The following is a 14064-nucleotide window of genomic DNA, read 5'->3' as shown; positions in this document are numbered from 1 at the left end:
TCCACCATTTAACGTCGTTGGCAAAACGAGTCCTCAACAACTAAATTTATTTTCTAGGGCATTTTCTGTCTCAGAGAGTCCTATTTCGATAACATCGCGGCAAAGCTCTCATTAAGGAATTCCGATTCAAGTCCTAATATACAGCGATGGGAGAATGGATGGATGGATGGACAGACAAATGCATGGATAGACAGACGATAGATACTAGGGCAGGGAGCCTCCGGCACACTTCTGTCGCTTCTCCCTTCGCTCTTACTCCTTACTCAACTTGGGTTTGCGGTCAGAGCTCCGCCTTGGAGCCTGAGCACCTCAGAGGGTTTACGCGGTGTAGCCGGATCCGGGAAGGATGCACGGGGGGCGAGGGCGGCTCTCGGCTGGGGCCGACGGGCGTAGGCGGGCACTCACTCCAGCGCAAGCGGGGCGCCCGGGGACTGACACCCTTCCGCGGCTCTGCGCCCGAGTAGCCCTGGAGTGACCCGGGGACCCCGGGAGGCGCACTCTCGCCAGTTTGAACCGCCGCGCTGGGGCGCGGTGAGCCTTGGGGGAGGGGGGGGGTGGCCTGAGACGCTGCCGGCGGAGCGAGACTCGAGTAACCGCAGGGAGCGCGGAGCAGCGCGGAGCCCCGCGACGCCGCCCGCGTCCCACCCCGGCTTGCACGGGCCTCTCGCCTCCCGAGCTCGGCTGCAGCAGAAGCCTCCGACCCCGGATGAGGCCGATGGGCAGCTCTGATTTAATTAAAGGTCTACAAGGCGGGATCATGGGTACCCCGGCCTCTGATTGGTGTGACTCCTGGAGGAAAAATGAGAAAGCCACTTGTCCTTTTGGGTGGGAGAGAAGACAAGGGCGGACGTCAAGGGGATTTGGGAGCATGTTAGCCATTTGGCTCTTTCATTATTCATTGGAAAAATATCTGAGCACTTAAAAGCCCTGTAGATGTATGGGATTTCCGTTTTGTTTCGATTTCTGTACTAACTTATTTTCAGATCTATTAAATAATTGTAGTTCGTGTTAGGTGTAAGGGAAGAAAATAAATAAGAGGCTTGATTGGGAAGTTTGGCTGTGTGTTAGCAGGGAGGGGACTTTTAGGAGGTGACATTGCAGCTGTTAGCTGAAAGGGATGGGAATAGAAGGGATGTTCATAGAGTGTTACAGGCGGAGGGAACAAGATGCCGAGATTGCTATGCTGGAGCATTACGTCGGTGGGACATCCTGATCAAATCAATGGAAAGAGTGACATGAGACGAAATTGGATAGAGCTTAAGGCCTTAAACCTTCAGTGCCTTATAGACATAGAAGGGAGTTTGGATTTTCTTCCAAGTGCTAGGGGACGTGAAGGGTTTTAAGCTGTAGCATAACATGGTCTGATTTACCAACCGAATGACGAGGAAAAGGCTATAATCCAGTGATTAGCGCCACTACTGAAAAGCCAATTTAAAGCAATGGTGACCAATTTTAAGGTCTTTATGAGGCAATTTTCTTTTAGGGGACCAACAAGATACCTGGCATAAAGCATGTCAATTGCTTTGAAATCCCTTTTGTCATACATTAGTCAAAGACTTGTCTCACTGCCACCATTCCTCATTCTGGAAATGGATTCGGCTTTGCTGCAAGCACCATTCTCCATAGGCCTATTGAATGTCTATCCACTATCATACACACTGTTCCTCTGACCAAGGAATTCACTTCACAATGAAGGAAGTAAGACAATAAGATAAAACCTGTGGGCTTCATTGGTCTTAGAATGTGCTCCATTATTTAGGTGCCAGCTAAGATTATAATATTTTCTATTATTCAGGTGCTAGGTAAGATTAGAATATGCCATATATGTTCCAAACCAAGTCTCTCCATTAGCACAGAAATTTATACTTAACTGGGAGAATATATTTATCTGATAGATCAGTGCTACTTAAAATGTGGTGTATGGACCAAAGTCAGTCTGCAAACTGCAGTGAAATCAGCAATGAAATCGGTATAGAAATTGAGAGGAACATTTTGAAACTTCTAAGAATTTGGAAATTCTTAATATGGAATATTAAGCATGCAGTTTTATATGGAAAGTAAGCATGCAGTTTTATATTTATGAAAGCATTTGCCTTCATTGAGTTACTAACTAAAAACAAAAAGTGATCCCTCACAACAGATAGCTATGCCCACTAGGGTTTCTAGCTTAATGAGCTTGGTCAAAAAAAAAAAAAATCAAGTTATTGGAATATACTAGCTACTTCTTGCTCTGTTAGTGCCACAAGAGAGAGAAACTAGTTCAGTAGGGCCATTCTGAAAGAGACGGGCAATGGTAGTGTGATACATAGCTGTTAAGAGGAGTCCTTTCTGCCAGTGGTCTCGTTATCCTATGCTGATATTGATCAGATAATATGTACTTCTGCCAATTGAAACAACTAAGTTTTATGCACACACCCCCCCCCCCCCCCATAAGGTTAATACACTAACCAGAAATGCAGAGACCCAGCAGAGCAATGGAGTCAGGGATGTATCATTCCTCAGGACTCTTCTTAAATATCTTCTGCTGTGCCCCCTTATCAACTGAAAAAGGTAATTTCTACTATTATGCCAGTTGAATGGTCACAACTTAGGGGATAGTCTGAAGCTATAACCTGGCTTTACAATCCCAGCCTGTTTCTCACCCTATCATCAGATAGAGTCTGTGGCACAAACAGTGAATGAAGATCCAGGGTGATTGACAGAGTTGGTAGGCCAGTTTCCAAGAGATAGAAACAAGAAGGGCAAAGTCCCTATTCAAAGTTTGCTGTCTCAGTGAGATTTCTGATAACGACCGAATGGATTTCCCCCAAATGACATTGACTGACAGCCAAGTAAATTTTAAGGGATTGCCAGAAAACCTTCATCCTTGGAAAAGGCATCTATTGGTGTGCTGTGTCAAAGACAACATCCTGGTCTTGGTGTCAGCAGAATGATGAATTCAGTTGCCAGGGCAGTCGTAGAAAATTCCTTCTCACTACTTGCCTAAGGCAGGGTCTTTGAGAATAATAGATAAAGGGAATCTTGACACTTTGAGTGGTTGATCAAAGATCTCAATTCTCTGCTGGACAAGAGGAGCCCTTCTTACCCTTATTCTTGTCCAACAGGATATGATATATGCTCAACCATTGCACAGTGAGTCTCCTTTTTGCCCTTTCTCATCAGTTTTTGTTATCCTGTTCTCCATCCCCTCTAGTACATTGGTACATTATAGTATATATATATATATATACATAATATATAGTATATTGGTACATTAAGGGAAAATACATTAATTATCATTTAGCTAGATCTGGGCCTTTTCAAGACTGACTATACTCAAAGATCCTGAATTTGAGCTGGATGTAACTTTGAGTTTTCTCCTCCCACTGCATAGGGTTTGAGTAAATTTTCAGTTGCATAAGGTATAGTTGCTTTAGATTAAGAGAATTAGAGATATATAAAAAAACTCTGTGTGTGTGTGTGTGTGTGTGTATGTACACATACATGCACTGAACAATAGCCAAAGGATAACATGTAGGGAACATTTATTGTTTTGTCAGCCCAGAACATCTCTCTTCTTTTAGGGAGATTACTCTTACCACTTATTTGGGGAACTATGTTTACTTTTTACCTTCCTCCAATCTAATGCAGGTCCAAGTGGGAGTTGCAATAGTGATAATGATTGATAGAGAGGTGGGGTCCTCAGTTAAGCTGGGGCAACTGTGTATAGTACCTGTACTGAAATTGCTCTCAGTTCCAAATTTACTTTATGTCTGCTCTGCGAAGATGGATCTTGATCCTTTGAATATTCTTGTTTGCTAGCTATCACAATGTTAAGTTTTGTCAGTAGAAAAGGCTAGAGAGACATTGAAGTAGGTAAGGATTTTTGCTTCCCAGTTCCAGTGTTCCCCCTGACAAGCTCCTGAAGCATGGAAGCCCTCTCTGGAATCTACCTCCTACAGCACAAGTGGTTCCCCTATGCCCACTCTGGAGTCCGAAGGACAGTCAGTGGTAAAGGAAAATCTTCCAAGTGGGCGTAATTAGAACAGTATATTTGCTTGTTCACCATGTCTAGAGTGAAGGGTGACCAGAATGGGCAATTGCTAATGGCTTTTCTAGATGTACAAGCACTTAGAAGAAATAGGATTGGAAGATTGGTGACAAGGAAGCACCAATCACACCTATCTATCACAAAGGAAGTGATAGATAGATGAATTTCTCTACATGGGCACAAACTGTGAAGATACTTGTGTCCCATTTTGGTGCACACTAAAGGTATCCATTGCAGAGGAGACTAGAAATAATCAGGTGGACAAAATGGCACTACCTGTGGATGTCAGCCAGCCTCTTTACTCAGCCATGCAGGATTTGTTCAAGGGACCCTTGAACAAAGTGGCCACGGGGGTAAGAATGTAGGCTATGCCTGTGCTCAACAACATGAATGTCTCCTTAACCAAGGCTCACCTTGCTGACATTACTGTTAAATTCTCAGGGTATTTAGAACGTGCTGTCTAATGGCAAATTGATTATACTGGACCTCTTTCATCACTGAGGGGGCAAAGATTCATTTTTATTGGCATAATCACATATTCTGAAAATGGATTAGCCTTTACTCCTTATATTGTTTCTGCCAGCGTCACTATCTGTGAACTCACAAAATGGTTTATTTGCTGGCAATGCATTCCACACAACGTTGTATCCAATCAGGGAACTCATTCACAGCAAAGAAAGTGCAGCAATGGGTCCATGGTCTATGAAATTAACAGATCTTACCATATACACCATCACTTGGAAGCAGCTGGCTGCAGTGAAATGATTTATTGAAGACTCAGCCATAGCCTTCTTGGAAGGCAACACCCTCGAAGAATGAAAATCTGTCTTACAGGATATATTTTGAATCAGAGACCATTACATGGTACCCTCTCTTCCATAGCCAGAATAAATTTGAATCAAGGTATGGGAGTAGGAATGGCTCTTCTCACAATTTCACCTAATAAGCCACTCAGAATTTTTCCTCCCTTAATCTGGAAACTTTGACTTCTGCTGTTGTAGAGAATTTAATCCCCAAGGGGAGAATGGTTCTTTCATGAGATGCATCAGTGGTTCTGCTACATCAGAGGATGAGACTCCCACTTGGCCATTTTGGGTTCCTTATGCCCCTGCAACAAAAAACAGAAACATGAGGTAATTTACTGGCTGGAGTGATTTTCTTTTTACTTCTACCAAACATTTACTGCATAAATAACATATAAATGTATAAAGACACCATTAAGACGTGTGTTTATGTAAATAAAGCATACAGAAAAGGCACACACAAATTAGAGCAATTTTGAACTCTCTCTTACACTTACTAAATTAGCAACAAGAAATAAAATCCCTACCCAAAGCTGTACACTTTTAGTGAAATGATATACTTTTTTTTTTTTTAATGTAGACTCCAATGCAGGGCCCAAACTCATAACCCTGAGATCAAGACCTGAGCCAAGATCAAGAGTTAGACGCTCACCAACTGAGCTACCCAGGTGCCCCTGAGCCCTGAAATGATACATTTAAATGGTGACACTGTTTGGAAAGCTGGTTTACTTACACATGGTGAAGGCAAGAAAGACAGTCTAGAATCCAGAAGGTTCTCTGGGGATCCTCTAAGTACCTAATATTATGTCTAATATTAAAGTTAATGAAAACTTATAGCAACCAAAAATAAACAATAGGGTGTTTGAGGACTCAGATCCTATGGAATTGAAGGTTTGGGCCCCTCCACCAAGCAAAGAATCCCAACTGGCTGAGGTTCCAGAGGATGGTAGGGGAAATATAGAATGGGTAGAGGAAAATGAAAGCTGTAGATACGAATTATGACCTTGTGAACAATTATAGAAATGAGGACTGTAGTATCTTTGCATGTTTCTATTGGCTTATTCTATCTATGTGCTTATTTGTATTTATTAGGCATTTTCTTACTTTATCCCCTTCCTACTTTTACTTTATATTCAAGTTGTTGAAAGTTGTATTAGTTTCCTAGGTCATTGCAACAATGTACCACAAATCTGATGGCTTAAAACAACAGAAATTTGTTCTCTTCCAGTTCTGGAACCCAGAATTCCAAAATCCAGTTGTTGATTCCTTTTGGAGGCTCTGAGGGAGAATGTGTGCCATGTCTTTCTCCTAGTTTCTGGTGGCAGCCTGGTAATTCTTGGCATTCACTGGCCTGTGAATGCATCACAATCTCTGCCTCCATCTTCATATTGTCTCTTCTGTGTGTGTGTCTGTGTCTCAAATTCCCCTCTTCTTTCTCTTAGGAGGACACCAGGCATTGGATTGAGGGACCGCTATAAACCCAGATGATCTCATCTCAAGTCCTTAATTTAATTACATCTGCAAAGACCTTATGTCCAAACAAGGGCACATTCACAGGTACTGGGTACTCATATCTTCTGAGGCCACAATGCAACTCACTACAGAAATTAACTCTACAATTAGTCTTTTTTTTTTAAAGATTTTTTATTTCTTTATTCATCACACACACACACACACACAGATTGAGAGAGAGAGAGAGAGAGAGGCAGAGACACAGGCAGAGGGGGAAGCAGGCTCCATGCAGGGAGCCCGATGTGGGACTTGATCCTCAGACTCCAGGATCATGCCCTGGGCCGAAGGCAGATGCTTAACTACTGAGTAACCCAGGCATCCCTACAATTAGTCTTTAAGTAACAGAATATTCAGTAGAACGGTGACTGAATTTTGAGGATTAATTAATATAGCCAGCAATAAATACAATGAGTCTGAAGACTCTGTGTCACATTATTTGATGAAAAGGGGAGAATTTCCCTTGTAAGAGGATAACAGTGTCATATCACATAGAAATACAGCATTGTTTCATTATAGAGAGGTGCAGGTGGAAGCCTTGCAGTTAGGCAGTTTCTTGTAGTGCATGTGGCTTCTACACTGTAAGCAACTTCTCTAGTGTCTGCCTCCAACAACACATGAAGCTTCCACTCCTGAAGCTCACCCCCAAAACCTGTAGGAGAATCCAGTGAGACCTCTCCCTGAGACCTGCTATCCTCAGCAGTTAGAGAGTGGATTTCTTGGGAATTCTGTCTGGGAAGTATCAAAGTAAACTTCAGTGAGCCATGGCCATGCCCTCTCCAGCAAGGTCTGAAGCTCTGTTGTATTGGGGCGGGTGGGGTGGGATGTGCACAAGGCTCCTCCTTGGCACTCCATCCCAGCCCCAGGAGTAATGCTGGCTCCTTAAGTGTGTGGTTTTTATATTATTTCCAATTTTCTTTGTTTCATGCTAGCTAACCCCCTTAATACTCCAATTTCCTGTTATAGTTAAAAATTCTTTTTATTATATTGTCTCTGCTCAAATTACCATGGAGTTTACTTCTCCTGATTGGACTCACTGCCCCACTTTCCTGGCTCCTGTGATTGGTGATAAAAAGGTAATATGACCAAGCCAGGGCAAAGAGTGTCCTACTCCAGGATTTATTGAGGTGCAGCTGGGAAAAAGAACAATTTCTTTTTCTAGTAGTAAAACTGGGAAGGTGTGGACTGAGGGCAACAGCCTGACATATCCTCTTCTGTAAGGAGAATGTTCACTAGGACCATGTTCACTAGCAGTTAACAAAGCTGACAGGAAGAGAAGCAGAGACAAAAGATGGAGAAAAGTTCTGTGTTATAAAGAAGTTGATCCTCCTTAAATGTATCTATAAATGTAAGTTATCCCTATCAATAGATAATGATAATTTTTAATAAAATTAGTCAAATTCTAAATTTCATCTGAAAAAGAAAATGCAAGAGCATAACATAGCTTTGCCAATATATACAACTGCCAGATCTGCCACACATTAAAAAGCAACAATAATTATACAGTATAGAATTGGAGCAGAATGGATAGAAAATGAGTAGAAAAAAACAGAAAGCAGAGAAACCTGGGATCAAGTCCTGCGTCGGGCTCCCTGCATGGAGCCTGCTTCTCCCTCTGCCTGTGTCTCTGCCTCTCTCTCTCTCTCTCTCTGTGTGTATGTGTCTCATGAATAAATAAAATATTTAAAAAAAAAAAGAAAAAGTATATACACAGTCAGATCTTTATTTCATAACAAAAACACATTCCACATCGATTAAAGAGCTCCCCTGTCTTCAATTTTAGCCTCTTTTGGAGGAGTTCTTAGGACCTTTGTCAAATGTATGAGCTTCAAAGATCCTGCTCTATTAGGTTTTATCATCAAATCTCTATCCGTATGGTTTATTTGCAAATGACTATGTAACCTTTTTTCCCTACACAAATAACACATAAATACATTTTCTTTTTTAAAAAATTTATTTATTTATGATAGTCACAGAGAAAGAGAGAGAGAGAGAGAGAGAGAGAGAGAGGCAGAGACACACGCAGAGGGAGAAGCAGGCTCCATGCACCCGGAGCCCGACATAGGATTCTATCTCGGGTCTCCAGGATCGCGCCCTGGGTCAAAGGCAGGCGCCAAACCGCTGCGCCACCCAGGGATCCCCATAAATACATTTTCTTTGTAGAAATTCGCACAACGCAAACACACAAAATGGAGTCTCCTTTGTTTCCCCTCCTGCCATGTCACTCCCTACCTCAGATTTAGTACTGTTGTGTGACACCTGCTTTATATGATTCAGAAACTCTCCACTGTTCTGGTATTCTGGGGGCACCTCAGTAATTTCTTTGTGCTGCATGAAGTAATTCTTATGTTTATATTTTTCTGTTAATGGAATTGAATCTTGAAAAGCTAGAGATATAAGTATTTTTAGGCCACCTGCTTGAAACAAAAGTCCATTTAATCATTTAATCAATAATTCAATTTACAAGTAAGATAAATAACATTATCTTGAAATAAATAAAATAAAATATTTTGAATATGCATCTCTCCCTCTACTGGTGGGAAAGTTATCGACTTAATTTTTATTCTGGAAATTTTATCCTGTGCATTTAGCAACTCATTAATTTGGGGGAGCAGGGTGGAGGTTGATGCAGGAAAAGCATCCTCAGATTTGTATTGTTTGGAAGACGTTACATATGATCAGTTCTAGGTCTTGCTGAGTTGTTAAATAAGATTACTAAAAGACTACTACTAGTATAAACAGAATAAAAAATAGAATGTATAAATTCTCATCTTGTAGAAGGCAAAAAATAAATAAATAAAACAAACAATTAAGCAAGTATAAAGAAAGTCAAGAGAGAAAAAAACATAGAAAAAGTGGAACTAAAAGAAAGCACAAAAATAGTGGAAATAAGTTATAAATTTCTACTAACCATAATACCTGTAAATAGATTAAACTCACATGTAAAAAATACCAGAAAAATATAATAGTAGATTAAAAATAATTCAACTATATTCTGTGTTTAAATATGTTGAATTCAGGGACGCCTGGGTGGCTCAGCGGTTGAGCATCTGCCTTTGGCTCAGGTCATGATCCCACAGCCTTGGGATGAATCCCACATCCGGCCCCTGCAGGGAGCCTGCTTCTCCCTCTGCCTGTGTCTCTGTGTCTCTCTCCCTCTCTCTCTGTCTCTCGTGAATAAATAAATAAATAAAATCTTAAAAAAAATATGTTGAGTTCAAAACAGAGGTTGTTCTGGTGGATTAAAAAAAATAAACAAACAAAAAGAAAATACACCATCTCCAAAGATTTTTTTTTTATATTTAAAGAGTAAAAATTATGAAAATTAAAAATGAAAAAGATTCCAGAGGGTGTGGGGATGGGGTAATTGGATGATGGGTATTAAGGAGGGTACATGGTATGATGAGTACTGGGTGTTCTAGGCAAATGATGAATTATTGAACTCTGCATGTGAAACTATGGATGTACTTATTATTATTTGTTGGCTACTTGAATTTAAATTTTAAAAAATTCCGGAAAAATACTAATCACAAAAAACTAGTAGCCATATCAATAATAGCAAAATAAAAGCAAAAACTAGTAGATATAATTTTAAAATTTGACAAATTTATATCAGAGTAGATATGCCAATTAATCTTTCTGAATTATTAATAGGTAAGGCCTATTAATAGGTAGAGATTAACTAATATAATTAATAAGATTATTTGCTTTCAAGAAGAAAACCTGAAAAATCATGAGCTAAGTACCCAACTTAAGATGTTAGAGAAAGAAAAGCAGAGGAAACTCTAGAAAATAAGAAAAACACATGATAAAGATAGAAATTAATGAAATGGAAAATACACAGAAAATACAGGATTCTACTGATTTTTTAAAGAGGTCAATAAAGTAGACAACTGTTGTATAAGTCTGACCAAGAAAAACAAGAGATACAGCTTAAATAAAAACAAAAAATGAAAAACTGAGTCTTAACCTCAGATAAAGACCAAAAAGATAAAAAGAGAACATTGTGAACAACCTTATACCAATAAGTTTGGACATTTTGAAGAAACAAGCAATTTCCTAAAAAATAATAACAGCAAAAATGACAGGAAAAAAGGAATGAACCTCTGGATTCTGGTAATTGACCAATTAATTCTCTTAAAAAAAAAAAAAACCTGATAAAAATTCTGGGAGAAGTATCTAGAGGCCTTCCTTTCTTAAAAGCAAATTCTGAAAAGAGAGCTAAAATTAAGACCAAGGAAGAATGGAGAAAGGTAAATGCAAATGAGAAGGTGTTCTTGCTCAGTGAGCATTGGCTAGTCCTGAGAACTGGAACTTGTCTTTTGATGTCCTCAGAGTAATAGGCACAGCAATAGCCCAGTGATTGCACCAGTGGGAAGTTGAATAGGAGGTTTTCTTGAAACCAAGTGAGACACAAAAGAGCTATATCCTAAGGGTAAGTACCTGAAGTGTTTCCATCACCTCAATGAGCCAGGAAACTAGGCAAAATTCTTGAACAAAACAGTTCAGAAATGATAATCTCCTCAATAAATGACAAATAGAGCATGATGCCAGCTTGAAGACGAGCAAAATTAAAAGGCTCTTTGAAGCAAAGCTTTCAAAAAAACAATAAAAACATTTTTTTATAAGTAAGGTTATTATAAACAAAAAATCCAGGATAGTATTTACTTTATTAGGAGGAAGACAGGGTAGCTGAAAATTCAAACTTTGAACATTTTAATGTCTTCGTGTTTATATTATGTCAAGCCTGGACTAGCAGAATATTCATTAAAGTAGAACTAAGACAAGGACATTTCTTATCAACATTATTTTCTCCTCTTTGTTCTAGAAGTTCTAGTCAATAAAACGAGATAAGAAAAAGAAAAAAATTGTAATAAAGGCAGAGTAAAATGACTTTTATTTGCACATGATGGTATTGTCTGAAAATCCCAATTAAAATCAATTAAAAATCCACCCAAACTAATAAAACCTCAGTGAAGGGATCAGTTAAAGGTAATATCTGCCATTTGCTGGTATCTACTATGTGCCAGAAACTCTGCTTGACACTGTACATTTATTTTCTCAATTAGCCCTCACAAACAACCCTCTGAGGTATGTTAGTATCTCTACAAAGATAAGGAAAGGAGTCAAGTTGAGCAACTTATCCAAGTGGAAGGACAATTTGAACTTGCATGGTCTAATTCCAAAGCTTGTACTCTAAAACACTTTGCTATATTGTCTCCAAATAAATACTGAAAGTGAGATACTTTCTCTGTAACAGAAATAATCAGTGATCAGGACGTTTGTTCAAGGAAGAATACTTGGATACTTTTAGTGGCAAACATTATCAAAATAGGGTAGTAAATATCTTGCCTAAAAGAGCATGAACTTCAGATGGACCAAATATGTAATGAAATATGATCAAGACTTTCTTTCCTGAACAAGGCTGCAGACGAGTCTGAAATTCTTCCTCTGTCTTCCTCTTTTTGGACAGCATGCATATTGCTATCTTTCTCTTAACTTGTTTTTTTCTTCAGAATAGTTACAATAATATTATTGATCAGGTAATGATTGTCCTTCTGAAACTATGCCTTGATTGGCTTGGGGTGGTTTTTGTATTTCTCCTCTAAGAAGCTGTTAGAGTTACTTCTGTTAGCAATTGATTTTTTCTAACTTTCCTCTGAGATGATAGTTTTATATATAAGGATTAATTTTAGAATATTTTCTAGGGTGTGGAAATTAAATACTTACAACTAGTGTTTTCTAGTTCATTTATAACTTCCATCAGAATCTTCATTAATTCCTTTTGTCCTGCAGACTCAAACTTTCAGAGAGGCTTGCTGAGCTTGTTACTTTCTTCCCTTCTGTTTGGAAGATGCTGGGAACAGTTTCACCTTCTGCCCTCCCTCACTACTTCCCCCATCTGGCACATGCTTTTTCAGCTTTTTCAGCTTGCCTGGGAAGACTCTGTCCCACCATCCCCCTCCCACAATCTTAGATTCCAGTTCAGTCTCAAGTCAGCTTTGGAATCATAAATGAGAGTTAAAAGGGTCTTTGGAGATCAATCTGGTTTTATAAATAGGAAACAAAGGCCCACACTATTTTTCCTACTAGTTTCATTCAGAATCTGGTTCTGCATCAGTTGGTTTCTCCCGAAAACCAATACCTTGTCAGTAACATGAGGATTCCTGTTGTGAATACAGAGCTGCAAACAAGAAACAAGGCTGCCACCCTGTGGTGTGAACTTGAACAGAGAGGAAGGATTTATACAGAGAATTTTGAGAATTGAGAAAATTATGCATGGTGAATTTTCATTAATTAGAACAGTAATGACCAACTTCTGTCATTGTTATGGTGATTCACTTATCGAGATTTATAAGACTGTGAAATTCTCTTTAGGCTATGTGGGGAAATCCTGGTACAGCCATTAGACTGGGAGCTGCCTGAAGTTCCAGGAAGATATAAGTGACTCATTGATGCTCACAGACCGAGAGATCTATGGAAGTAATATACATATTTTTATCTTAAAAATAGGTCTAAATGTGCACAGTTTTATCTTATAAAACTGAATTAAGTAAGACAGTATGTTCTAGGTCATTAAATTCTTAAATTTCCCTTTGTCCCTACCTTTTTCCCCAATCAAGTACTTTTGGCATAATAGTCATGTTATATAAATGAGATAATTTAATTAAATAGAATTTAATGAAATCTAAGTGAAGCAAACACTTAAATATTAAATATTTAAATGGATTTGCTTTCAGTAGTTATATAAGTGTTGTTCTAGTTTGAGTGTCACAGAAATGTGCACTGAAGAGATCTATTCTGGGCTAAACATAGAGTGGAAGCCTAAGGAGACTCATTAGTTGAGGTGCACAGAGGTCCCCTTGGTGGATGTGATGCTTTCAGCAAGCAGACACAGGGTAAGAAATGAGGCCATGAAACACAAGTTTGCCAAAAATATTTACTATATCAGCAACTATCCTCATCCAAGACACTTGCAAATTGTTTGTGTCAAGTACCCATGGTCTGCCCTGTGTCACCTGGAATTAATGAGACTGGACAAGACTCCGTCCATACTCCGGAGTATCAGTGACTCCGAGAAATGGGCTGCTCACCATAAGACAGCTTAACATTCTTAAATGAGCCTGATAATCTTCAGGTAGTAATTTCTTCTACTAATTTAATGTAGCTAAAAAATATATTAACCCCGTTTTGTGTTTTTAAACATAAAAATCAAGAGTGTTTGTAATAAATCCTACTTGGGTTCAAATCCTACTGCTCCTCCTTAGGTGATAACTTTGGTCAAGTTATATTTAACCTCTCCAGCCTTTAGTTTCTCATTCTGAAAAGAGTCCCCACTGGACTGTAATGAGGATTAGGCAGGAAAAGGTTTGCATGGCACTTAGCACAAAGCCTAGCACTCAGCGCTCCATAAACATTGGCTGCTAGAACCGCCCAGCAGTGGGGATGTGGGTACAACCAGACTCTAAGTGTGCCCACAATGGAGCTATCAAATTTCATAGGGAAAACCATAACTTCTGTTGCATTTTTTAGGCATTCAAGGAAAAGATGTGTCAGACAAAAAGAAAACTGATTGCCAGCAGGGGTTCTCAAAGGCATGGCACTTTATTTGCAACCTGGCACCTGGAATTTCTTGGCACATCAAAAAGTAATTAGTCTGTTGGTGAGAAATTAAGGCTGAGTTAGTGAAAGGAGTACTGATTTTCTAATCAGATGGTCCCA

General features: G+C 39.3%; 1 protein-coding gene across 4 annotated transcripts in view; it reads right to left on the bottom strand.

Moving 5' to 3' along the window:
- The window catches only part of TBPL1 (TATA-box binding protein like 1), a 38385-nt gene extending 37842 nt beyond the window's left edge, over positions 1-543 (bottom strand). Inside the window, exon 1 of one of the 4 annotated variants that reach the window (XM_072824254.1) lies at positions 406-543. The gene's annotated coding sequence lies outside the window, so the exon portion shown is untranslated. Of the gene's footprint in view, positions 1-268 lie in introns of all 4 variants that reach the window. The other 3 variants (XM_072824239.1, XM_072824268.1, XM_072824252.1) reach the window with 3 other exon arrangements.
- Positions 544-14064: the final 13521 nt, after the last annotated feature.

Source organism: Canis lupus, chromosome 1 (genome assembly GCF_048164855.1).
Source record: "Canis lupus baileyi chromosome 1, mCanLup2.hap1, whole genome shotgun sequence".
Taxonomy (NCBI): domain Eukaryota; kingdom Metazoa; phylum Chordata; class Mammalia; order Carnivora; family Canidae; genus Canis; species Canis lupus.
The sequence above is the reverse complement of the archived record's forward strand: the minus strand, read 5'-3'. Positions and strand labels throughout refer to the sequence as shown.